The sequence below is a fragment of the Balaenoptera borealis genome (genome assembly GCF_965194805.1).
Source record: "Balaenoptera borealis genome assembly, chromosome: 11".
Classification (NCBI taxonomy): Eukaryota; Metazoa; Chordata; class Mammalia; order Artiodactyla; family Balaenopteridae; genus Balaenoptera; species Balaenoptera borealis.
The window spans coordinates 77,177,051-77,203,449 of NC_138868.1; the positions used below are offsets into that span (position 1 = coordinate 77,177,051).

Consider the following 26,399-nt stretch of genomic DNA (forward strand, 5'->3'; position numbering starts at 1 on the left):
ATTGATAAACCATTAACCAGACTCATCAAGAAAAAAAAAGGGAGAAGACTCAAATCAATAGAATTAGAAATGGAAAAGGAGAAGTAACAACTGACAGTGCAGAAACAAAGGATTATGAGTGATTACTACCAGCAACTATATGCCAGTAAAATGGACAACCTGGAAGAAATGGACAAATTCCTAGAAAAGCACAACCTTCAGAGACTGAACCAGGAAGAAATAGAAAATATAAACAGACCAGTCACAAGCACTGAAATTGAAACTGTGATTAACAATCTTCCAATAAACAAAAGCCCAGGACCAGATAGCTTCACAGGAGAATTCTATCAAACATTTAGACAGCTAACACCTATCGTTCTCAAACTCTTCCAAAATATTGCAGAGGGAGGAACACTCCCAAACTCATTCTACAAGGCCACCATCACCCTGATACCAAAACCAGACAAAGATCTCACAAAGAAAGAAAATTACAGGCCAATATCACTGATGAACATAGATGCAAAAATTCTCAGGAATATACTAGCAAGCAGAATCCAACAGCACATTAAAAGGATTATACACCATGACAAAGTGGGATTTATCTCAGGAATGCAAGGATTCTTCAGTATATGCAAATCAACCCATGTGATACACCATATTAACAAATTGAAGAATAAAAACCCTATGATCATCTCAATAGTTGCAGAAAAAGATTTTGACAATATTCAACACCCATGTATGATAAAAACCTTCCAGCAAGTAAGCATAGAGGGAAATTACCTCAACATAATAAAGGCCATATATGACAAACCCACAGCCAACATTGTCCTCAGTGGTGAAAAACTGAAACAATTTCCACTGAGATCAGGAACAAGACAAAGTTGCCCACTCTCACCACTGTTATTCAACATTGTTTTGGAAGTTTTAGCCACAGCAATCAGAGAAAACAAAGAAATAAAAGGAATCCAAATCGGAAAAGAAGAAGTAAAGCTGTCACTGTTTGCAGATGACATGATACTATACATAGAGAATCCTAAAGATTCTACCAGAAAACTACTAGAGCTAATCAATGAATTTGGTAAAGTTGCAGGATACAAAATTAATGCACAGAAATCTCTTGCATTCCTATACACTAATGATGAAAAATCTGAAAGAGAAATGAAGGAAACACCCCCATTTACCATTGCAACAAAAAGAATAAAATACCTGAGAATAAACCTACCTAAGGAGACAGAAGACCTGTATGCAGAAAACTATAAGGCACTGATGAAAGAAATTAAAGATGATACAAACCGATGGAGAGATATACCATGTTCTTGGATTGGAAGAATCAACATTGTGAAAATGACTCTACTACCCAAAGCAATCTATAGATTGAATGCAATCCCTATCAAACTACTAATGGCATTTTTCACAGAACTAGAACTAAAAACTTCACAATTTGTATGGAAACACAAAAAAACCCGAATAGTCAAAGCAATCTTGAGAAAGAAAAACGGAGCTGGAGGAATCAGGCTCCTGGCCTTCAGACTATACTACACAGGTCCAGTAATCAAGACAGGATGGTACTGGCACAAAAACAGAAATATAGATCAATGGAACAGGATAGAAAGCCCAGAGATAAACCCATGCACATATGGTCATGTATTTTTGATAAAGGAGGCAAGAATATACAGTGAAGAAAAGACAGCCACTTCAGTAAGTGGTTCTGGGAAAACTGGACAGCTACATCTAAAAGAATGAAATTAGAATACTTCTTAACACCATGCACCAAAATAAACTCAAAATGGATTAAAGGCCTAAATGTAAGGCCAGACACTATAGAACTCTTAGAGGAAAACATAGGCAGAACACTCTATGACATAAATCACAGCAAGATCCTTTTTGACCCACCTCCTAGAGAAATGGAAATACAAACAAATGTAAACAAATGGGACCCAATGAAACTCAAAATCTTTTGCACAGCAAAGGAAACCATAAACAAGATGAAAAGACCACCCTCAGAATGGGAGAAAATATTTGCAAATGAAACAAATAACAAAGGATTAATCTCCAAAATTTACAAGCAGCTTTTTGTATCAAAAAAAACAAACAACCCAATCCAAAAATGGGCAGAAGACCTAAATAGACATTTCTCCAAAGAAGATATACAGATTGCCAACAAACACATGAAAGAATGCTCAACATCATTAATCATTAGAGAAATGCAAATCAAAACTACAATGAGGTATCACCTCACACCAGTCAGAATGGCCATCCTCAAAAAATATAGAAACAATAAGTGCTGGAGAGTTTGTGGAGAAAAGGGAACCCTCTTGCACTGTTGGTGGGAATGTAAATTGATACAGCCACTATGGAGAACAGTCTGGAGGTTCCTTAAAAAACTAAAATTAGAACTACCATACGACCCAGCAATCCCAATACTGGGCATATACCCTGAGAAAAACCATAATTCAAAAAGAGTTATGTACCACAATGTTCATTGTAGCTCTATTTACAATAGCCAGGACATGGAAGCAACCTAAGTGTCCACTGACAGAGGAATGGAAAAAGAAGATGTGGCACACATATACAATGGAATATTACTCAGCCATATAAAGAAATGATATTGAGTTATTTGTAGTGAGGATGATGGACCTAGAGTCTGTCATAGAGAGTGAAGTAAGTCAGAAAGAGAAAAACAAATACAGTATGCTAACACATATATATGGAATAATAAAAAAAAAAAAAAGTCATCAAGAACCTAGGGGCAAGATGGGAATAATGACGCAGACCTACTAGAGAATGGATTTGAGGACATGGGTAGGGGGAAGGGTAAGCTGGGACAAAGTGAGGGAGTGGCATGGACATATATACACTACCAAACATAAAATAGATAGCTAGTGGGAAGCAGCCACATAGCACAGGAAGATCAGCTCAGTGCTTTGTGACCACCTATAGGCGTCAGATAGGGAGGGTGGGAGGGAGGGAGACACAAGAGGGAAGAGATATGGGGATATATGTATATGTATAACTGACTCACTTTGTTATAAAGCAGAAATTAACACACCATCGTAAAGCAATTATACTCCAATGAAGATGTTAAAAAAAAAAAATTGAACTAAGTAGGTCTGCCACCTCAAGGGAGAATAACTGACAGTATTTGCTGCCAACAGCAAAATTCATTGTAGGTTTATTTTTAAATATATTAATACATATTTTTTAAATTTCTCAATTTTGATTTCTAATATAGTAAAAGTATAGATAATATATCTCACCTAAAGGAACATTCTTTGAGAACCTCAATAATTTTTCAAATTGCAAGTAAATTTTAAAAGCAAAAGGTTTGAAAACAACTACCCTACTACAAAGTTGAAAGCATTGTAGACACTCAGACATATCTGTTCATTAAAATGGGAGGAATAAAGTCTGGAGAAGTAATCATGTGCAAGATCATGAAGACCATGTCTGAAGGACCTTGTAATCCATGATAAGGAATTTTCCCTGTATCCCATATGAACTAATGATATATTAAGTGAGTTATTGGAATTTTAGATTTCCAAGATGAAGCAGGTGAAAGACAATGGAAAGAGAAGATGTGATTGAAGAATTAGTTGTTCATCATTTCTTCCTTCTTCTGAATTCAGTCAGTTATCAAGTTAGTTTATTTCTTCTGTTATAATATCTCACATCACTTATCTCATCCTTTCTATTTTCATTCATTTAATTAAGTCCAGGCCCAAATCACTTCAGGTCAAGTCTTCTCATTTCTATCTGGTTTCTGTGCCATCAATACTTTGTTCTTTCAGCCCATCCTAAAATCTGCTGACTGAGTCTTGGCTACATCATCATCAACCTTTAAACTCGATCAGATGTAAAGTAAACATCAGTGAGATGATTAATCTTAAGTTTCTCAACATAATGGCCAAGGACCCTACGAACCTCTGAGTATATATTTTATTCTTTCTTTAAATAAAAACTACTCCAATGAAAGCAAATTATTCATTTTCTCTTTAAATTCACTAAATCTATTTCAACCTTGGTACTTTCTTTACATCATGTTCTCCAGCCTGAAATATGCATAGTCCTTTCCCTATCATCTTATACAGATTTAATGAGGTACTCTATCTAAAGAAATTAGAACAATGCCTGAAATGTCTGTTTTTTTAATTCTTACTATTAACATTACTAGTATAATGTAAGAACCTAGAGGGCAAAGACTATGCCTTGTGTCTTATTGGAGTCTCCATCATGTAGTAGACATTTCTACATATAGTAAATGTTCACAAAACGTACTGTATGTGGTTGATAGTAATTCTTACCCACATGTTGACTAAGTTTCTTTTAAGTTTGAGGGAAGAGCCACTCTTCTAAGAAATCTGCTTAACAAGGCATAAAACTTTTAAAAAAGGCAACAAACTAAGGTATAATAGTCAAATTCAGGGCATCATAAAGTGTTAGACATGTAACATGTTAGGAATATCAAATATCTTCATCACCTAGATAGAAGAATCATCATAAACAGTCTAGTAATTTGCAGAAGTCTCATTAATCAACTTTTTCTAGGTAAGTGAAGTTTAATCAGAGTTCAGGTTAACAATGTATGAAATTTATACCATATATTAAAAACTTGGTAGTATCAAAAATAAGAAGGTTACATTGGCTATTAAGAAATAGTTGCTCAGAACTGGAGAGGTTTGATAATTCCTCTGACATTGTGCCTCTAACACTAGAGAGTGAAGCAACAGTAGAAGTCTGCTCTACTCCACCCAGGGTATTCAGGTAGACTAGAACTCAAAAACACACCTCCATTTGTTAACATCACAGGGAGGATGAACATTTTTTGGAACAAAATGTACATACTGAGGACCTAAACAGAGTAATGTAGAAGGGGAATTGGCTGAAAGAAAGAATGTCTCCCATAAAGGAGACAGAAATTCAATAGCAGATTAAACGGAACATGGGGAGCTACTGCCCTGAAAAGAAGAGCAACCAGATTCACTTACGTGGTACCTGGGAGCAAAACCCACAATTTGATGCCATTTGACACCAATGAAGAGCCAATCTTTCTGTAATCAGTCTATGTAATAATATGTGTAGTTCTATTAGATGGTATGCTTCATCTCTATTCAAATGCCACTCAGAGAATTTAAAATCTGTGAGTGAGAGAGGGTGTATGGTCTCAAGTTAGAAGTCATTTTCAGGTAATATAAAGATTTTGCTAAAGGAAAACTATAGAGGGAATAAAACAAAATAACAATCAGTTTAAAAACTGGTAGCAAAATTCTCTCTTAACAAAAGAAATGTCATGTGTTCACAAAATGCATTGATGGACAATTTTGGTTTTCAAAAGAGTGTGTTTAAAGCTTGACTAACTAAAATGGGCCAACCTAAGAGACAGAAAGAGCTGAATGATTCTCCTTTATAAAATGGGAGGCATTTTTAAAATTTTTCATGTAGCCAACTTAGAGAAAAAAAAGGCAGAGAGGAGCAACAGAGCAAGAGGACAAGAACTGGAAGAAAATATTTGTCCAGGGAGATAATCCTAAGACTACTATCCCTTCTCCACTGTCAGCCCCAAATCTATGACTTAAGACTATATACCATACACAATCACTTTATGTAAATGGTATTTTGCAGAAGTCAAGGAAAAATCTCTCTGTTCTATGTTTGTGTCATTTTAGGATGAAGACAAGAAAAACAAATTGTTCATGGATGAAATTAGGAATTGGGGGGAAATAGAACTTTGGGAACAAGATGTAATAAGAGACATTAAACTCCCAGTGAGCTCTCAGAGATATTGCAGAGAGCAGGTGGTGGAGGTAGAAGAATTTGAACTTTCCACAATTTGTGCAGTACATCTACAAGCCAATTTATTTAACATACTAAAAAAAAAAAAAAAAAAAGAAGAAGAAGAAGAAAAATTTCTAAAGCTGGAGGACCTATAAGCAACCAGCAGTTGACATCTGGGCTCTTGGCTGTTTAGCTTCAAAAATTAGGAAAATCTAAGATGGTAAAAACCACATGAATATGACACAATGAAACAGGTCTCAGAACAGACCAACATGGTAGAAGTATTCCTGCCTGTGTTGGGAGCTAAATAATTGGATCAAGTTTCTGTAATGTGATTAGACTTTCTTAGAATGAGTAATTGCCACAGTTGCTGTTGTAGAAAAGTAATTAATTATGTGAAGTAATTATAGTTTTCTCTCAAGTATACTTAGGTTTGACTTTTTTCTCTGGAAATTAAAAAAAACAATATTGTTTATATCTTGATAGGTAGTGTGCTATTTGGGGACAGAATTTCAGAGTACAACATGACATTGACAGAATGTGGACGCATGTCGGTGAAACTAAAGCAGTGATAGAGTGAAATGTTAACATAAACAGTATCTTAATCTTAGGGAATCACTTTGAAGAGGCAGCTTAAAATGAATATCCTTTTTAGTAGAGGGAAATGCTTTATAAAACCCTGTATATCTGAAGAAAATGATTGGAATAAACCAAACATAGTCATACCACCTGTGATTTTGCAATTTCAGAAGAAATCACCATGAATAAGGTGCAGAAGTGCAGTAATTTGGAAATGTGTTAAATGTGCATATTTAAGTGTTTTGATTAATTTAAACCTAGAATTCAATAAGTTCCACCATGATCATTCAGTATTCATGTATTCAACATGCTAAACTACCAAAACAAGAAAAAAAAATACTTCTTTGGAAAAAGGACCTGAAATTAAGCACATGTGTATTTAGAATATTGACTTGAAATGTTGTAATGGAAATTGAATCAGGGGTGGTTATGGGAATATGTTGTCTACAGTGAATTTCTCATATATTAATTAATATGATTATATATGTCAAGAAAAGCATAATAGAGGCAGTTACGTAAAGTATGATTTCAAAAGCTGTCATTAATAATAAAAACAAAAATAAAATAGAAAAGATTGCTATACACAGAAATGAGAAAATCGTGAGTAATCTCAGAGATTAATGAAAAGAAGATTTAGAATTAGAAACCCTGGGTTTAAACCTTGGCATTGCTGTTTATTAATCCTATTATTTGCACAAGAAACTAAACCATCTTGAATTTCCTCAGCTCTAAAATGGAAATAATGTTAGTGAACACAGGTTTGTATGCCCGATGTACAGTGAGGCCAAACGAACCAAAACGTTCGAGTTTGGAGCAGGGCCTTGCAAAAAGAACAGGTGGCTCATGCCCCCCAAAACCCCGAACTCCCAAAGGGTGTCAGCAAAGCATTTTTAAAGGCCAGGGGAGGGAGGGGCATCCCAGGGTATGTGATCAGCTCGTGCACAATTCTCTGATTGGTTGATGTTGAGGTAACAGGGCGGTTGACATCATCAGTCCTTAGGTGCCAGTATGTCGGGGGACTATGGGCTCATGATCATCAAGTAGTTAATTTCTTCCATTTGATGGTGGTTTTTAGCATCTGAAAAACTCAGGAAATATGCATGAGATACTATTATCTGGGTACTTCAGAGAGGAGCTACAGCAAAGGATATGGGGGAAGAGTCTGTCCCAGGCAGGTCCCCTTGGGTCCTGCTCAGGTACAACAATAATTAATTCACATGTGGGGACGTTAAGATAGAACAATATTTCTCAGATAATATAACATACTGTCTGACATAATTGAAATACGTGTCCAATAAATGTTGAATGTGATTCTGGGAAGGAACTTTGGGACTGAGATACAAGTTGTGTGTTGTATACGTGTTAGAGTAGAAAAAGAAAGAAGTAATATTAAGAAGCTCATGTGGTAAAATGTATTTGATGATTTGGTTCGTTTGTTTTCCAAACTAGAATAACCAATCATGTGTGAAATCAGCAAAGGGCCCCTTCAAGAAAGAGACAGAGTTAGAGCAAGAGCAAGGGATAAAAGAGAAGAAAGAGAGAGAGACACACATTATAATAAGGAGGAACAATTCTTCAAAAATTGGCAAGTAATGGGAGTGAAGGCACATGGGTAGGAAGGAATATAATTTCCTTTGAAATGGGAAGGAAAAACATAAGGATATGAGATAAAATACAGATAATGTTAATTCAGGTTTTTGATTCAAATGCCTTCAGTCTTAATGTCATTGAGTTACTTATTTAGAGTCAAAATAATGGAGGCAAAATGGGGGTATCCAAAATTGCTACTGACCAGTTTGCTTGCCATCATTAACAGGTGATTGACAGGACCATTGAGCAATAGCAAACATACTATTGAGATATGTGTCAAATTGTCACACAAAGTTTAGGTTGTTTAATTCCTGTTCTATAATCGAAATGAGCAATATTGATATGGAACTGAGTATCACCTCATCTACAAGGCTTTTCTTGACCATCCTGTTGACCGAACAAAAAATGCACAGCCTAAAAGTTGAGAATTATGTTTCACTCAGTTTACGTTCTGAGGACTTTAGCCCAGAAGACAGCCTCTTAGATCGCTCTGAGGGACTGCTTCCGAAGAGGTATGGGAGGAGCCAGGATATATAGGAGTTTTTGCAACAAAAACCAGGTAGTCGGAACATCAAAACATCATTGTTAATTAAAGAAAACTAGACATCTCAAGTTACCGAATTCAGCACTTTTCTATCTATGGGAAGATGAGAGAGTTTGGGCTCACTGCAATCATTCCTTTGATATGCACCTTAACTATCTAGGGCCAGTATTCTGCTTTTCTCCATCCTGAATCCCTTCAGAGTGAACAGCTGTGGGTGGCTGCAGTGGCTGCTGGCTTGATGGCCAAAACATCCTTTGTTTGCTGATATGGTAGGTGACATTCTTGATCCACAATCCTATCTAAGTAATACTGCATCCCCCATCACTCTCTATTGTTACTGCTTAACTGTCTCCATACCATATATTTCCAATGACACATTTACTTGCTCTGAATCTTATCTCCCCCACCCTACTAACTTATAAAATCCACAGGATCTTAGATTTTATTCATATCGTTCACTGCTATATGCCCCACATCAAGAAAATTGTTTGGAATGTGGAGGTCACAATGTATAAAATTGAATGAATACTTATATGTTTTATTATTTTATTTAAAAATATTTATTGTGATAATACTATGTGTCAGATATCACTCTACATTCAGGGGATATGATGGTGAATGGGAAAGACCAGATCCCAATATTCATCAATATTCTAGTCCTAGAAGTGAGATCATGAATACGTACAAAACAAACATAAACAAACATATTTCAAAATGCAATAGGGTGGTGGGGTGGTAGTGGAGTGGGGGTCTGGGGAGTACTGCTTAGCTAGGGAGATGACATTTAAATGAAACCTAAAGGGTTCAATGTAGCCACTATGCAAAGGGTCATGGCAAAAACATTCCAGAGGGAACAGGAAATATAAAGCCTGAGACAGGAAAGTGTTTAGAGTCAGAAACAAAATGGAGATGAACATGGAAAGAATATAGTGAGCAAAGAGGACAGTGGTTCTAGATGATTATAGAAGCAGGCTAGTGTCAATCATCTTATTGATCATTTATCCTTTAAAATACCATAGTATTTATTTTGTGAAATACCATAACACTAGGAATACCAATGTTATGGTATATGTAATGCATTGTGTCTATTAAGAAAAAAGTGTTCAAAATGTATTTTTCAGAATACCTATAAAATTAAAATTCACTATATTTCAAATAAAAATATAAGCACATTACAAAACATCAAGTAAAACAGAAACTAATAGAACTATAAATGCAAAGAATACATTATCATTCTAACGTAAATTATAAGCCACTAATGGCTCTGTGCTTCCTTTGACTTCCATCCACTAAGCCTAAGGACCACTCCAAATGTGGACCACTGCCTCTAATGTAACTTCTCAAGGGTGGCTCAGGCCTTCCTGCCCTGTTTGAGGCCCTTAAGAGGAAGTTAGTATATCTCCTCTACTAAGGAACTTCTCACTGGCCACCAAATTGATTTAACCTTCTAGCAGGAAGGGAGCCCTACTCAATCAATCCCTTTCCCTCCCCACCAGACATTTGCTAATTTCAAGATGTTCTTTCCACATTACTAAGCACAGTCTTTTTATTTGGTAGGAGGAAGAAAGATAAGAAGATGAGCAATGATATGAAAATTATAAGAGTTATGGGGTAAAGAAAGTCTGAGAGGCTTGGGATGAAGATGTCAGGGGAAAGGGTAAAAGAAAGTAGCAGAAAGGAAGAATAAGGAAATTCTACAGAGTGCCAAAACTTGCTGATAAATGCCTAAAATCAGCCATTACATAAAGAGAGATATCAGTATTTTAACATTTAAAAATTGCCTAATATAATGGAATAATAAAATCAATATTAAAATCACCTGTAGAGATGAAGAAAGGAAGGTAGATTTGGTTTAAATTTTGTAGATGGATATGAAAATAAGGAAAAAAAGAGAAAATATGGATGACTCAAGTTTTTGCCTTGAGTATTTGAGCATACTATTTTTTTTTTTCACTGTTCATTTATTGAAATTGTGAAGACTTGGAGAGTATGAAACCTAGGGAAAATTTGAGAACTCTGTTTGGAAGATCTTAAGTTTGTGATGCCTTTATACAGAGGTTGATTAGGTGGTCGAATATAGAAATCTGGACTCTCAGGGAAGTCAGGGTTAGAAGTATACAGTTCAAGTAAAACCTGAAGTGAGGTTTAAAAATGTGGGGGAAACAGGCAAAGATGGAAACTTAGGAAGAAGTAATCAGTGAATTAGAAAGAAAGCCAGGAGAGCATAAGTCAGAGACATGAAGAGAAGAAAATGACCCCTAAATTAGGAGGAGGTTCATGTATCAAACGCTGCTATGATGACAAACATGACGGAGACAGAGATGTGCCCACTTGGGCTTGATATCATGGAAAGAAGCCAGGCTGCCATTGTGAAGAAAGTGAAATAGAGGTAAAGAACTGGAGTTGATGGGCAAAGGCCATTCTTCTTAGAAATTTTGGGTTGAAGGGCAATAAAAATTTAGAAAAAGAAAAAGTGTAAGGACATGAGGGTAATTAGAGAATGTGAAATGAAAGATTTTTGGTTTTGTTTTGTTTTTTAATTTTTTAAATGTTTGTTTATTGGGGTATAGTTGCTTTACAATGTTGTGTTAATTTCTGCTGTACAACAAAGTGAATCAGCTATACATATACATATATCCCCTCCCTCGTGGACCTCCCCCCCATCCCACCCATCTAGGTCACCACAGAGCACCGAGCTGAGCTCTCTGTGCTATACAGTAGGTTCCCACTAGCTATCTGTTTTACACTTGGTAGTGTATATATGTCAATCCCAATCTCCCAATTCATCCCATCCCCCGTGTCTACATGTCGGTTCTCGATGTCTGCGTCTCTATTCCTGTTCTGCAAATAGGTTCATCTGTAACATTTTTCCACATATATGCATTAATATACCATATTTGTTTTTCTCTTTCTGACTTACTTCAGTCTGTATGACAGACTCTAGGTCCATCCATGTCTCTAAGAATGACCCAATTTCGTTCCTTTTTTATGGCTGAGTAATTGCAGCACTATTTACAATAGCCGGGACATGGAAGCAACCTAAATGTTCATCGACAGATGAATGGATAAAGAAGATGTGGTACGTATATACAAAGAATTTTTGTTTTGTTTTGTTTTGCTTATTTTTTTTAAATGGAAGTAGAACAGGATCATATTTTTGTGTTAATGGGTATTCTCCAGTAGAAAGGGGGAAATTGATAAAATGCAGAAGACAATGAAAAAGTACGGGAATAAAATCCTTGATAAAGACAGCAGGATAGGATTCAACACAAAAGTAGAAGAGTTGGCATAAAGTAAGAAAAAAGACTTCTCTTAAATTGTAAAAGGAATAAAAATAGAATACTAGTAGAATTGCATGGGTGCAGATGTGGTGGTAGATATAATTGTTTCCAATTAACTGTGAGTAGGGGCTGTAAATAAAGTAGAAACTCACTGTGGAGAAAGAGCACATGGCAATTTGAGGAGACTGAAAAAACATTCACAATAGCCATTTTAAAGAGTGGGAAAACCATACTATGTAAATGTGTTTGAGTGTAAATTTGAAGTTTAAGTTCTGGAATTTAAAAGTAAATCAATCAGTCCAGATGTATAGTTTTCTCTAGGGTTTTCCACCTAGTTGTTGCATCCGTATGCAGATATAACAGTAGTAGTTATTGGAATTAACTGGGGCTGGAAATCTGATGGGCAAGTACAATAGGAGGAGACTGAGGGTGACAATGGAATGGTGATTCCTGATACTATGGAATTTATGCCTGGAAAAGAGGACAGTAAGGGAGAATGAGGGCATGCATAGTGAAAAATAGGTGGGTTTGATAAAAGTAGAGGCCCAAAATTCTTGAGCCAAGGGTTTCAGAGCAAATCAGTTGGAAGGATTGAAGGTGCTGTTAAAAGGATGTTGCTGGAAATTGATATTTTGGTGGGAATATAGTTACTAGTCATAACAAGTTCTGAGGTATGACTGTGAAATCATATTGCAGATTTAATATGGAAGAATAGACAACACTTATTTCCTCAACATTTTTCCTGGTTGCAGCCATTCCTATTAAGTTTTTGTCCTTATCCCTGACGCTTTCCTGGTTTTTTGACTGTACCAAATATGTCATCCACATTCCCACAGCTACCACTTGGAACTTTCCAGTGCTCCCCCCTCACATGCTCTTCTCTTATTTTGTTCTACCTATTCAGTCCTTATTCATCTTTCAAGAACCTTGACTATCATTCAGGTGAATCTTCCCCTAATCCATCCAACCCAGAGCAATATTACCCTCTTTCAAGGACACTGAATGTATAGCATACAGAATTTGTTTGGCACAAATAATATACTCTCTTTCAAAATAGCTTGTGTTACCTTTATATATCATGGTTCTTTATTCAGGGTAGGCTAAATACTGAAAAAAACCCACAAAATCTCCCAATGGTTTAACCATATTATGTTTATTTTTCACTCAGTTTACTATCCCATCACTGCTGTTGCCAGGGGGAGGGGGGCATTCAGAGGCCTAGGCTCCTTTCACCTATTGGCTCCTAGCTTTGTGGTCTCTTAGGGCCTGGGAATCCTCCAGAGGATCTTGGTCATCTGACCCAGCCAGCTAAAACACAGGACAAGAAAGAAAGGAGGATTGTGTCTAAACCTGATTGTGTAGGGCATTGGAGTTACTGTAAAGACTTCAGCTTCTACTCTGATTGAAAAATAGTGCCATTGCAAGATGTTGCCAAAGAAAGTACACAATTAAACTTTTGTTTTAAAAGGAACTCTAGGAGTTAAGTGGGGAGCAGTAAAGAGCCCAGTAGTAGTTCCAGGTAAGCAATGATTGGACCAACATGGTTAACAGCTGAGGCGGTGACAGTTTCTGGTTTTATCTGAAAGTTACAGCCAACAACATGTCCCAATGGTTTTCATGTACAGTGTGAGAGATAAAAGAGGAATCAAAAGTGATAGAGATGACAACATCTAGAATATGACAACATAGGCGTTCAACAAATCAGTTCAAAAAAAACGAAGTAAATAATTTATTTTTTTCCTTCCAAGACTGGTTTTTACAACTAACTTTGATATCTCTCTGACTTCTGGCCTTAGATTTTCTTGTATTAGTGAGGAGTGCTTTTTCCTCCAGTACAATCCTGAAACCCAAATGCATATTTTCGGTATTTATGGATTAAGAGCAAAAAAGATTTTTGATCTTCTCTTGTAATATCCCCTTGATTGCTAGAATGCCTGAAGGATACATAATAATAAAAAAAAAACAGCTTTATGCTACAGGCCAACAAGACACATAAGAGATAAAAATTGAGAGTAAACCCTTGTCACTTGTAAGAAACGGACTGTCAGTTGTTTACTGATTTTTACATGATCTTGTCACACACTGGGGACCCCCGTCAGTGCAATTTCAACCTTTAACTGCCTTTATTAAAAGTGCATATTATCGTGTGGCCACAAAAGCATGATATATCAGAATACCATTTCTTTTATTTTCACTAACTGCATCATAGTAAAAGTTATATTTCTATGGTTGCAGGAGCTAATTAATTCTATCTGAAGCAGATTTTAAAGTAGAGAAGACTTTTTAGATATGGACAAAACAAAGTTAGTGTTTCAACATATATTTAGGTTGCTTTTACCTTCTTATCAGCAATATCCCACCATATAAAACAGTTTCATGTATTATTGTTTTTAACCTAATGTGTTCTTCTCCCTTATCTATGTTCATAAAGATCTGGACCAGAATATGCAGCTTCCTCCAGATCCCCATGATTTGGATTATGTCCATCCTTACTTTTGAATGTTTTCCAGAATCTCTCTCTTATTTCCAGCATAATGCCAAAGTGAAGTCAATCACTGGAGTGTGCAATTAATTTAATATATGCCTTTGCCAGGGGTACATGGGATGAAGTGGATCCTCTCTTTTATGTACAAAGATTGTGGGGTGATTAAGAATATATCTCTCTCCAGTGTTGGTACACTTTAACCAGAATTTTCTATAGAAGTATCAGATGATTATAATTGTTGATCTACCTAACATAGTGTCATTTTTTTATGCACAGTGTACTCAGTTTACTTTTTTTTTTTTTTTTTAATTTTATTTATTTATTTATTTATTTATGGCTGTGTTGGGTCTTCGTTTCTGTGCGAGGGCTTTCTCTAGTTGTGGCAAGTGGGGGCCACTCTTCATCGCGGTGCGCGGGCCTCTCACTATCGCGGCCTCTCTTGTTGCGGAGCACAGGCTCCAGACGCGCAGGCTCAGCAATTGTGGCTCACGGGGCCAGTTGCTCCACGGCATGTGGGATCTTCCCAGACCAGGGCTCGAACCCGTGTCCCCTGCATTGGCAGGCAGATTCTCAACCACTGCGCCACCAGGGAAGCCCTCAGTTTACTTTTTATTGGTTTCAGCAGACAATTTTACTTTATCATGAAGAAACATTTTAGTTTCAAACTTAATAACCCAGCCTTGTTCACTTTTCTAGCACTGTGGAAGGTAGTATTTATTTTATTTACTGTTAGCTTTTGACTGGGAACAGCTTTCCTGAGTGGAGTGCTTTGGTTGGTAGCTTTTTTCATTAAGTGCACTAGTATGAAAACCTCCAGCTAATTCAGTCAAGTGAGGCTTTAACACTCTGCCTGTCTAGGGGATGTTGCTGATGTCTGAACAAAGCTTGAACTTAGAAGGTAACCTTGGTCTGCTTCATTGTGTTCAGATCCTTATGTAAGGTCCATTCATATCATGCAGTTGTTCTTCACCTGTGCACTGTTAAGAAGGGCACTGCACTTTAAGAGCAGGTAAAGGTTAACTATTGGAATCCACCCACCATATAATAGGATTTAGTGGGGTATTAGGTTTGCCTTGGCGTGTTTTATCAATTTGAACTCTTGACTTGGAATGCAACTGTGAAAAGAAGTGCTTTAGTTACAAAGCAATAGGTAGTGTCAATTTTGCACAGCAAAATCTGTAGGTGGTTAACAGTGGCTTGTCACACTGCTCTTAGTGGTACCACTTTAGATCCGTACAACCCTGTAAGTGGCAACATTTAAACTCTGCACAACAATGTAAAAGGTGGTGCTTTCATTTCATTCAAAAAGACTCTGGAGGGTTATCTTCACTTTCCAGCTGATTTTTGATAAGACCCATAGGTGATAATGTAGGCTATTTCCATTACCATTCTCATCAAGTCACAGGGCATTAATTTAATATTAAGTGAAAATATTTGTAGAAATTTCCTCAGTATCAATGATTTCCTCACATATATGACTCATTCTTTGTTTTAAAATAAGTAAATTCAATGTGAAAATAATCTAAACTTCTCAAACATGTGTCTTTTAAACAAGTATTAACTTAAAATATTAGTAAAAATAGTAGAGTGCAATTTTGAAAAGCAGGCTACAGGAGAGAAAAACTGAATATACAACAGGACTCAGGACTTTATGATAAGCTATAGAGTAGATGGGAAATGCAAGAATTACTCATCTTTTCTCCAAAATCTTCTTCTAAATACAGAATAACTAATAACACAGAGGCTGCGTGCATGATAGCCAATTTCTAAAGCTTCACTGAATTCCTTCCTTTTCTTCCAAATATACACTATTCTGTATATATATTGTTAATTGCAAATGACATTGTAGTTTTTATAAGTAAAGTTAATAAATACTGAACTTTAATGTGGTATACTTCATCCTAGAAAAGAGTCTTAAGCCTTTTAAAACCTTGCTGCTCAAAGCGTGGGTCCTGGCCCATGCCCATCAGTGTCACCTGGGAGCTTAGAAATGCAGAATCTTACCTCCATCATCTACTGACCCAGAATCTGCATTTTAACAGGATCCCACTGAGTCAGATACATTTAAAGTTTGAGAAGCACTGATCTAAATGACCTAGATAATTTTTAGAGTCCAGGGCCCAAGCATTACAATCAAAATTAGAGCTTTTGCAAAATAGGTCAAGGAAGCTGTTAATGAATTACACCAGAGTTCTTAGTTTCACTTTATGGAGCCACTTCAGGACTTTTCTAAAATTTCCAGAGATCACCCACTTCCTGGCTGAAAAATGCTGCCTTGTACCAAAAGATAAGATTAGGATATCATTAGTTCAAGTGAGTAATCTGGAATCCTACTCAGAACTGAATTCAATCACAGACTGTCCTACAGTTAGACAATCAGGAAGTTCTCCTGGAAACTCCTGGAAATTCTGTTCTCGTAGATGCATTGTGAACAAAAGATCCTAAAGATGTTTGAAACAAATTAAAGCAAAGAAATATTTTTTCTTATATATCTTTGTTCAGAATTAAAATTAACATATCATGCTTATTAGTATACTTAGAAACCATGGAGATTGGCATTAAACAAGCATGCAGGTGGAAGAAAAGACTCATTCCAATTATATTTTTAGTGTTGGTGGATAGCCAATTTACTATTCAGAATTTCCTTGTCAGAATGCTAGAAGTTAACTGATTATTTCCATGAATTTACAAAATATGTATTGCTTTTCTACGTTGGGGAAGCACCATTTCAACAATATAAAAGGACTTCTCTTTGTCAAACTGCAAAATCAAAGATGTCCATCAGACAAAAAGATTCAAAATTTTATAAACGGACAGATCATAATAATCACAGCTAATTATATTGAGTTGAAATAGTCATGTATAAAACTAATATAATTGAAAAATGATTACGTGCTCTGATCTATTACTAATTCTGTTTTACATGAGAAGTTTTCCTCAACCAATAATAAGCAGGAAAAATAAATAGCACTTTGTCCTGAGAGACGTTTTCTTTGTATATCTCAATTTTCAGAAAATTACAAAGTTCTTTCAGACCTCCACTGCATGATGCATTAAAGTTAAGAAATGGTTTCTGATCTAGAAGACTCTTCTGTTGTTATAAAATGATATATTAAAAAGTACATAAAGTATGAATCATAACAAGTATGATTCATGTTCAAGTAACAAGTATAATTGAACATTTGCCATCACATATAAGCAAATATAAAACTTGAGTTTCATGACCTGTTCTTAGCCCTGAGGCCTTAGTCTTCCCATGTAGCAAGTGATTGATTCTAATCAAATCAGTTAAATTTGGTCTACTCCAGTAATATTTTCAATCCTTTGGATTTGAATAAATCTGAAATTTGAATATAGAATAGAGATTGGAAAATTCAACTGTTTCTAATCTATCTTCTTCCAATAGGAAGAAGACTCTAAAACACTTCAAGCTCACAAAAGGAGGGCACTGATTGCAGCTTGTAGGAAGTAGAGTCTCTGTTTACGTTTAAGACTCTCTGAGGAAAACCAGAGATTGTTTGATTAGTTTGTCCTCAGTTACCTACAGGCAATCAATTAGCAACTGCTAGGGGCCTCGCCAGTCTGTTTTCTGGCACTAGCTGTATCCAGATGCTAATTTTCAGGTGCTTGGCTTCTCAGCTAAGGCAACATCTTATCCTGGCTCCTCGATGTGGCACATTTAAGTTTTCCTCAAGTGCCCAGCTGGCCACCCCCTCCATAGACTCCTGTACCAGGAATTTTCTGGAGTAATGACCACTTTTTCCCCAGATCCTCAATGCGTGGTCTGCCCTGCAGATTTGTTGGGTATTTTTCATTTCTGGATGCCTTCTTGACGTAAGGTTAAGGGAGAGGCCACCCAGAAAATATCCTAGCATATTTCCTTCGCTCTCTGGGTCTTGGCCCAGTGATTCCTTCCTAGGCCATCTAGTGTTTCAGGAATAGGAAGCTCTCCTTGATGTCTTTCTCCTTGCTATTGCAAACTTCCATCTCTTTCTGGTATTCACCCATAGTTCTGAGTCATTAGGATGTATATGGAGAGTCTACTGGTTGAAAGAGTTTGTGTAGAGAATATGATGCCAGTCTCCCTTAATTCCAGATATTCCTGAATATTGTGGGAGGTATGTCAAGAATCATAATTTTAGACTCTCCAATAATTCCTCTTTAAAATTCTATCCATGGCATTCCTGTTTTGCAGGCCTTTTTCATATCGTGTGTGTGTGTGTATATATATATGTGAAGTCTTTTTGCCTCTTTAATAACTTAGTGGAAGATTGAGGAAGTCTGCCCTTTGGAAAGGTGCTTTAAAAAATATAGATTAGAATCCAAAATACAGCTTATTTTTTCTCAGGTGTGAGCTAAAAGTCCAGCACTTCCCATTTAGCACTCAGATGGGAAGGGACAGTTGATAACTTAGGGGAGCAGGAAAGGACATGTCTAGGTGATGCTTCACATCATCCCATTTTATGAGATCATAAAATATTGCTAATATTACTGTAGAACCTTAGGATGTTCACAGTAGGGAACAATTCATATTTTAATATACATGAAAAACATCATTTTTACTGACAAGCAATGATATATTTCATTTTCATCCATGATAAATGTTAAAGTCAATTTTTAAAATGCTATAAAACTTGAAATTATGTCTGTGATATATATGTCTTTAATAATGTCCTTTATTAATCAAACAAGATGAGAGAAATTGGATACAATTAAGTTACAAGAGGTAGCATTTAAGAAAGTTAAAATTATGAGTCATAGTTGTTCTTCTTTGAATCTATTTCTAAAATGCTGCAGGTAGATGGTTAGTGGTTTTCAAAGCAGCAGAACACTGTATCCTCATAATATAGACTGTGTCTAAAATAAGCATCTTTAAATATCATTGGCCATTTTGAGATTTTTAATGTATAAAAAGGTACCTACATTCTGGAGGCATTGAGAAAATTAGATTTTTTTTTTTTTTCAGATAACCATAGTAACCCTCTTCCATTATTTTACTGAGTTGATTTTTTTAAAATGCATCCACTTTTCATAGGCTGCATATCAACATGTAACTTTAGAACAGAACTGTTTACTGACAGATTTTTAACACTGATTCACCCATGTAAGAAATGCATTTTAATCTGTTATTGATTTGTCTATTATTTTACATCTTATAACAAAACCAAATATGTCTATTAAGTAAATCTCAATTTGAGATCATTTATTTCCAAATATGGTGTTTTGTCCTAAAGAGCACAGATCTTATTTTGAGGAAAAGAAAGATGTTATACAGATTCAATGCAATATCTACCAAATTACCAAAAGTATTTTTCACAGAATTAGAACAAAAAATTTTACAATTTGTATGGAAACACAAAGACCCTGAATAGCCAAAGCAATCTTGAGAAAGAAAAAGGGAGCTGGAGGAATCCCTGCCTATACTCCAAAGCTACAGTAATCAAAACAGTTTGGTACTGGAATAAAAAACCAAAAATATAGATCAATGGAACAGGATAGAAAGTCCAGAAATAAACCCATGTACCTGTGGTCAACTAATCTATGGCAAAGGAGGCAAAAACATATAATGGAGAAACAACAATACCTTCAATAAATGGTGCTGGGAAAACTGGACAGCTACATGTAAAAGAATGAAATTAGAACACTCCCTAATACCATACACAAAAATAAACTCAAAATGGATTAAAGACCTAAAGGTAAGGTTGGATACTATAAAACCTTTAGAAGAAAACATAGGCAGAACACTCTCTGACATAAATAGCAGCAATGTCTTTTATGATCCACATCCTAGAGTAATGAAAATAAAAACAAAAATAAACAAATGGGACCTAATTAAATTTAAAAGCTTTTGCAAATCAAAGGAAACCATAAACAAAACAAAAAGACAACCACAGAATGGGAGAAAATATTTGCAAACGATGTGACCAACAAGGGATTAATCTCCAAAATATACAAACAGCTCATGTAGCTCAATATCAAAAAAAACAAAACAAACAACCCAATCAAAAAAATGGGAAGAAGGTCTAAATAGACATTTCTCCAAAAAAGACATTCAGACAGCCAAAAAGCACATGAAAAGATGCTCAACATCATAATTATTAGAGAAATGCAAATCAAAACTACAGTGAGGTATCACGCCACACCAGTCAGAATGGCCATCATCAAAAAAATCTACAAACGGGCTTCCCTGGTGGCGCAGTGGTTGAGAATCTGCCTGCCAATGCAGGGGACACGGGTTCGAGCCCTGGTCTGGGAAAATCCCACATGCCGCGGAGCAACTAGGCCCGTGAGCCACAACTACTGAGCCTGCGTGTCTGGAGCCTGTGCTCCGCAACAAGAGAGGCCGCGATAGTGAGAGGCCCGTGCACCACGATGAAGAGTGACCCCCACTTGCCGCAACTAGAGAAAGCCCTCACACAGAAACGAAGACCCAACACAGCCAAAAATAAATTAATTAATTAAAAAAAATCTACAAACAATCAAATCTCAAGAGGTGTGGAGAAAAAGTAACCCTCTTGCACTGTTGGTGGGAATGTAAATTGGTAAAACCATTATGGAGAACAGTATGGAAGTTCCTTAAAAAACTAAAAATAGAGTTACCATATGATCTAGCAATCTCACTCCTGGGCATATATATGGAGAAAACCATACTTCAAAAAGATACATGCACTCCAATGTTCATTGCAGCACTATTTACAATAGCCAGGACATGGAAGCAACCTAAATGCCCAACAGAGGAATAGATAAAGAAGATGTGGTACATATATATAGTGGAATATTACTTAGCCGTAAAATAGAATGAAATAATGCCATTTACAGCAACACGGATAGACCTCGAGATTGTTATACTGAGTGAAGTAAATCAGGCAGAGAAAGACAAATATCATATGATATCATTTATATGTGGAATCTAATTATATATAGAATATTTTAAATCTCATATTGAATTTTCCCCTTCCTCCCCCACCAAATACCAAACATACTATACTTACATCCAGACCAAGTCCTATGCACAAATGTTTCTCATAATCCTTAGGTGGACATCTTCAATACCTCAGTCAGACAACAAGAATTTATTGCATGATTACAATATATTAATGGTGTGTTACTTAATTTATTAAGCAGACGTTGTGTCAAAAGCTTAAAACCCATATGGCAAATGGTAGACAGAAAACATTTAGAAATCAATAAAAATAAATAATAAGGAAACTCAGTAATGGTTATACTACTTTAAAATTAGGGAGAAAATAATATCTTCCTGATGATGGCAGGATTTAAGATTGACTTTTAAGGACTGATAAGTAAAAAATAATTTCTCTAAATTTTAAAGGTATTAACAAATTGCTTCTTATGTGGGCAAATTAAGACCAGCATAGAAGGTTCATGTCCCCTCCTGAAATAAAATGTTGTGAGCTAATGCAACTTACCACAAAATTAATATAGCACATTTAATGGTTTGCATAATCATTATTATACTTCATGTTAATTAATTATGAATTGTAATGGATAATGGAAAAGCCAATGACTAACTCTGCCCCCTTCAAATTTGCCTGAGCATAGGTGCGCTAAGGATCCAGTCACTCTGAGTCTACCCCAGCTTCCCAGGGCAAACTGTCCTTCCTCAACCCCAGGATAAATGGTTAACTCAGGAGGATTAGGGTACCTTACTCTGGAATCCTCAGCCAGACTTCTGCAACTTTAAGACCAGATCAAAAGGGAAATGAACAGAAGTCAAATTTTTCAAACAATCTCATAAACAGAGTTTTCCTAGCTTTGAAACATCTAGATGATTTGAAGTAAGGTTCTCCATCTCATCAGAAAGATGGGTGAAAATGGTATATCACTTAAGTTGTAGAATATCAAGAGGGAGTTTGTATGCCCTGTCTCATTCCATTTTGCTGCCTCGTAAAATGTGGGGCAAGCAGAGACCATTAAAATGAGCTTAATGAGAAAGACTTTGTTGCATTGGGGTATAAGTTATGCTCTCTAATGAGGAATTTTCCCATTTCCTCTCTTTGCCCACTTCTACCAGAAAACTTCTACTGTTTAGCACAGAAATAAAATACAAAACCAAACAAACAAAAAAAAACAACCGAGGATGATATGTTTTCAAGAAGCTCAAATCGTTTTTTTAAAATCTAGTTGATCATTGTTGATCACCAAGAAACTCTTCACTTAGTTTTCCTTGATGCTGAACTTGTACTATATCTTGACAGCATTTGTGTTTACTAACAGGATAATTGTCCCAGTGCCCTTCACCCTATATATTCTCTCAAATATTTATTTACTTTTTTGGGTGTTTGTCTCCCCAGTAAACTAAACAGCGGAAACCGTATCTTATTTCCTATTTTATCTTCAATGTTTAGGCACTTGATAGGTATTTAATAAATATTTGTTAAATAAACTTCTGATTCATCTGTCAACTGCCTATGATTTATTCTCAATTCTACATTCTAGTTTTTATCTTTATCCAATATGTTGAAAGTGGAACTTATCAATTCTTATATTTTCTATTTTATAACCTCAAAATGTAGTCATTTCTTACTTTTTCTTCCTCCTTAAGTTGATTAATTCAACACAGTCAACCATCAAGTTTTATGTTTTCTTTTTTTCTAACTTTCTTCTGTATACCTCCTTTTCTTTCTACCTGGCTCTTAAAACCTCCTGCCAATAGTTTCTTGCCCCTCAAGTACCTTCTACAGATCAATAACAGAAAAGCTTTTCAAAATGCCTTCTTCTAAGCTTTGCTCAGAAATGTTCCTTGGTAATAAGAAAATAATCTAAATTCACATGATATTCAAGGTACTTCATAGGAATTTTTACCACAACTTTCCCAAATCTACTATACATATACTCTTCACCACAGCAAACTTTGCTAAACAGCTAATCTATATTTCTCCTTCTTTGCTCACACCACACACTAAGAATTATTTTCTTAAGCCTCATCCTACAGTGAAAGTAATCAGTCCCATCTTCTCCCTGGAATTCTTCTTGATGTCCCAGAACAATTCTGGCTTCCTCACTGCACTACTGTGCTACTTTCTCTCTTGGCCAGCCATTTGGCAAGACTGCATATGACATTTATGCTTATAAGCATACAACATTTAACTTTTACCCTTAAAGTTAATTTGCTCAAGGATAGGGATCATGTCCTATACCTTTATAATCATACCACATTACAGACTAGCTTATATCTATGGAATGCAATGCTGTTTAATGTATATACTAATAAATGTTTTGAATATCACAAATATAGAGATATGGATATGATATATAATCATTATATTACAGAGATTTCAAATTTAGCAGATGAAATACAAGCTCTCAAGAATCTAGTAATAGTTACAAATCATATAGATAAATGAAGAGATGTAGACCAGAGAATTATCATGAGATAGAGACAAATTCTCATAGGAATATATATTATATTATGTATAAAAAATTTGAAAATCTGATTTTGTATATTCACCTCTAGTTTCTATTTGATTATTTACTTTATCTAGTAATATTAATCAGAAGAGAAATATATTTTTGTTTGAAAATAGATTTAGTTGATAGAATTAAAATGTGTTAACTTACTGAATTCAAGGGAAATATTTAAGGGGAAAGTGAAGCATTTATACTTTTTGATCTCAAGGTGAGATGAGCCAAGAACACAGCTGAAGTTCCAACAAAAGGAGCAGAAGGGCCAGTGGAGATTATACTTAACAGGAATAATTTCTGGTCACCACAGTTGAAAGCCCTATCCATATGTTAATGATATTATAGTGAAGAAAAGCCATCTACAAACCAAGGAAAGAAGCCAGGAACAGACACTTCTCTCACAGCCCTCAGAAAGAACAACATAGTCCACACTTGGATTTTGGACTTCTAGCTTCCAGAACAGTAAAAGACTATATTTCTGTTGTGTAAGCCACCCAGTTTGTTCTTTGTCACAGTAGCCCTAGCAAAGTAAGCTTTCCATTTTCTTATGCATATATGTATGCAGATTATTATGACAGGAACATTGTGCTTCTGTGTGAGTTTTAAGTCTCAAGACAATAACTATGAATATTCATTAAGTGGAGATCATAGAACTGTAGGGATATTACAATCTTGAAATGGGCATAAACATTGTACTATGACCTGTTAAAATTAGTTTCAATGCTATTCTCCTTCCTCACCGATAAATATACGGCTCCATTTCTTAAGCCTGTCCTTCACCTTTCTATGCCAGTTTCACATGATTATTCCCAAATGTCCACCTTTCTTCCCAGACTTGACATTGGTGTGACAGATGATGCAGATAGCTTAGAATGGATTCTTTTAGATCAATGAATGTATGAAAATCCACGTAGAATTTAAATTTTTGTCCTCTTGCCCTTTGTTTATTCATACTTATAGTTATGTAAACTGGCCTTGTGTTACAATACTGATATCTATCTTTAAGGTATTTATTCTTTGTGACTTTGAAGTCTTAGGCTTTTTCTTTCCCTAAAATGCTCAGCTGTCTCTAAATAAATGTGGAAGATTGTTAAAAAACAAAGAGCATCGAAGCACAAAGCGACATTTAAGAGGAGTATGTAACAGCTATTTTTGTTTCTGTAGGAACATATATTGTTTTAGACTAGAAGTTTAAAAAAATGTGTCTGCTTGGAAATGTTAAGAACATGCTTTCTGTATGAGAATCTAGTGCAGAAATTTTAGTCAATGCCATTAAAATGTTTTAGTAAGAATTTTGGAATACTTTTGTGAAAGGAAATGTCTTGGATGTACAACTCTGTATAGAAATGGGTATTAAAAGACATTACATGTTCCAGAAATACTAATTTCTGGTGGCCTGCCCATCACCTCTGTATATGTGTGCCTGTAACGCCTCTACAATCCCAGGATTTCCCATGTTTATTCCTTAGACATTTTGCATCTAGATGTGGGATTGTACTCAAAGAGAATTGATGATGTCTTTATTGTTAGCAACAAATTATATTCCAGAGTACGTAATCCAAGATTGGAGATCATCAAATCACAATTCTACACTGGCTCAGGTAGTGTTGTGTTAAGGCTAAGCCAGAGAAAGGAGAAATCAGGAATTAGCAGAAATCTTGTCTTGCAAGATTCTAAAACATCAAGATTCGATTAAAGTAAAATACAAATATCACTATTAAAATATCCACACCAAATGAAGCACCCAAAAAAGAAGGGTATATGAAGAAAATACAATTGTTCATTGTTTAACTTCAATAATGTGAGGTATCATTAAAGATGTACTGTGTGATAGGCACATATTAGATAATTCACCTCTAACATATTGTAACCCTCACAATCTTAGGAACATCATTATGTGACTTATCCAGAGCTGTTTAAATCAAGTTCTGCCTAACTTCAAAGCTGATGTTTTTCATGTACCAAGATAATAGAAGGGAATCAAGTAATCAGTAAACATCCAAATGGAGGTAATCAAGTCTAGGTAAGCATCTTGCTACAGATTTGGTCTGACAATGGGATATAAGGGCAGAAATCTTATAATGGGATCGGGTAAGGCAGACATTGGTTGTAGGTCCAGTGATTAGCTATGTAAAATTCCAGGTAGATATTCTTGTAACTGGTTTACCTGAAATGATACAAGATGAAGAATCTTTTGTATTTGAGAAAAGAACACAAACACAGTACAGATAAAGAGGAATACATAGACTCAAATACATGAGTGGTAAACAATTAGGCTGCACATCTGACTAAGAGCTTCTTATGATACCAGTGATTATAGAAACATCTGTACAGATCAGAAAGACCTCACCTGCCCAGGTTATTTTTTTTCTTTCATAAGGTTATAGCTGGTGCTTAATATAATCATCATTGTATTCAGGGTACTGTGGAACATATGGAAGTTAAAGACAACCCAAGTAGAAAATTAAGAATTGATTGTTAAAGAAACAGGGAGGAAATTGAATTGTTGATACTTCTATCCTGTCTGAAGCCTATGCAGCATGTAAAATTTAGGGACAGATTTTCAAGGCTGTCCACTTAAGAACTTTGGATTGTTGAGACAGGATGTGTGTCATCACCTCTCAGAGCTTTGGTAGAAATGGTGTCCATATTGGGTAGAAGATGATAGTGGAAAGAACATGGGATTTGAAAACAGAAAAAAATAATATTCTGGCTTCACTGTTTACTAGTTGCCATTCTTTCTTTA

The 26,399-nt window shown here is 35.7% G+C and overlaps 1 protein-coding gene across 1 annotated transcript in view; it reads left to right on the forward strand.

Annotated features, from left to right (window-relative positions):
• Positions 1 to 26,399, forward strand: part of CNTN5 (contactin 5) — a 1,371,764-nt gene that overhangs the window by 594,667 nt on the left and 750,698 nt on the right. The window lies entirely within an intron of this gene.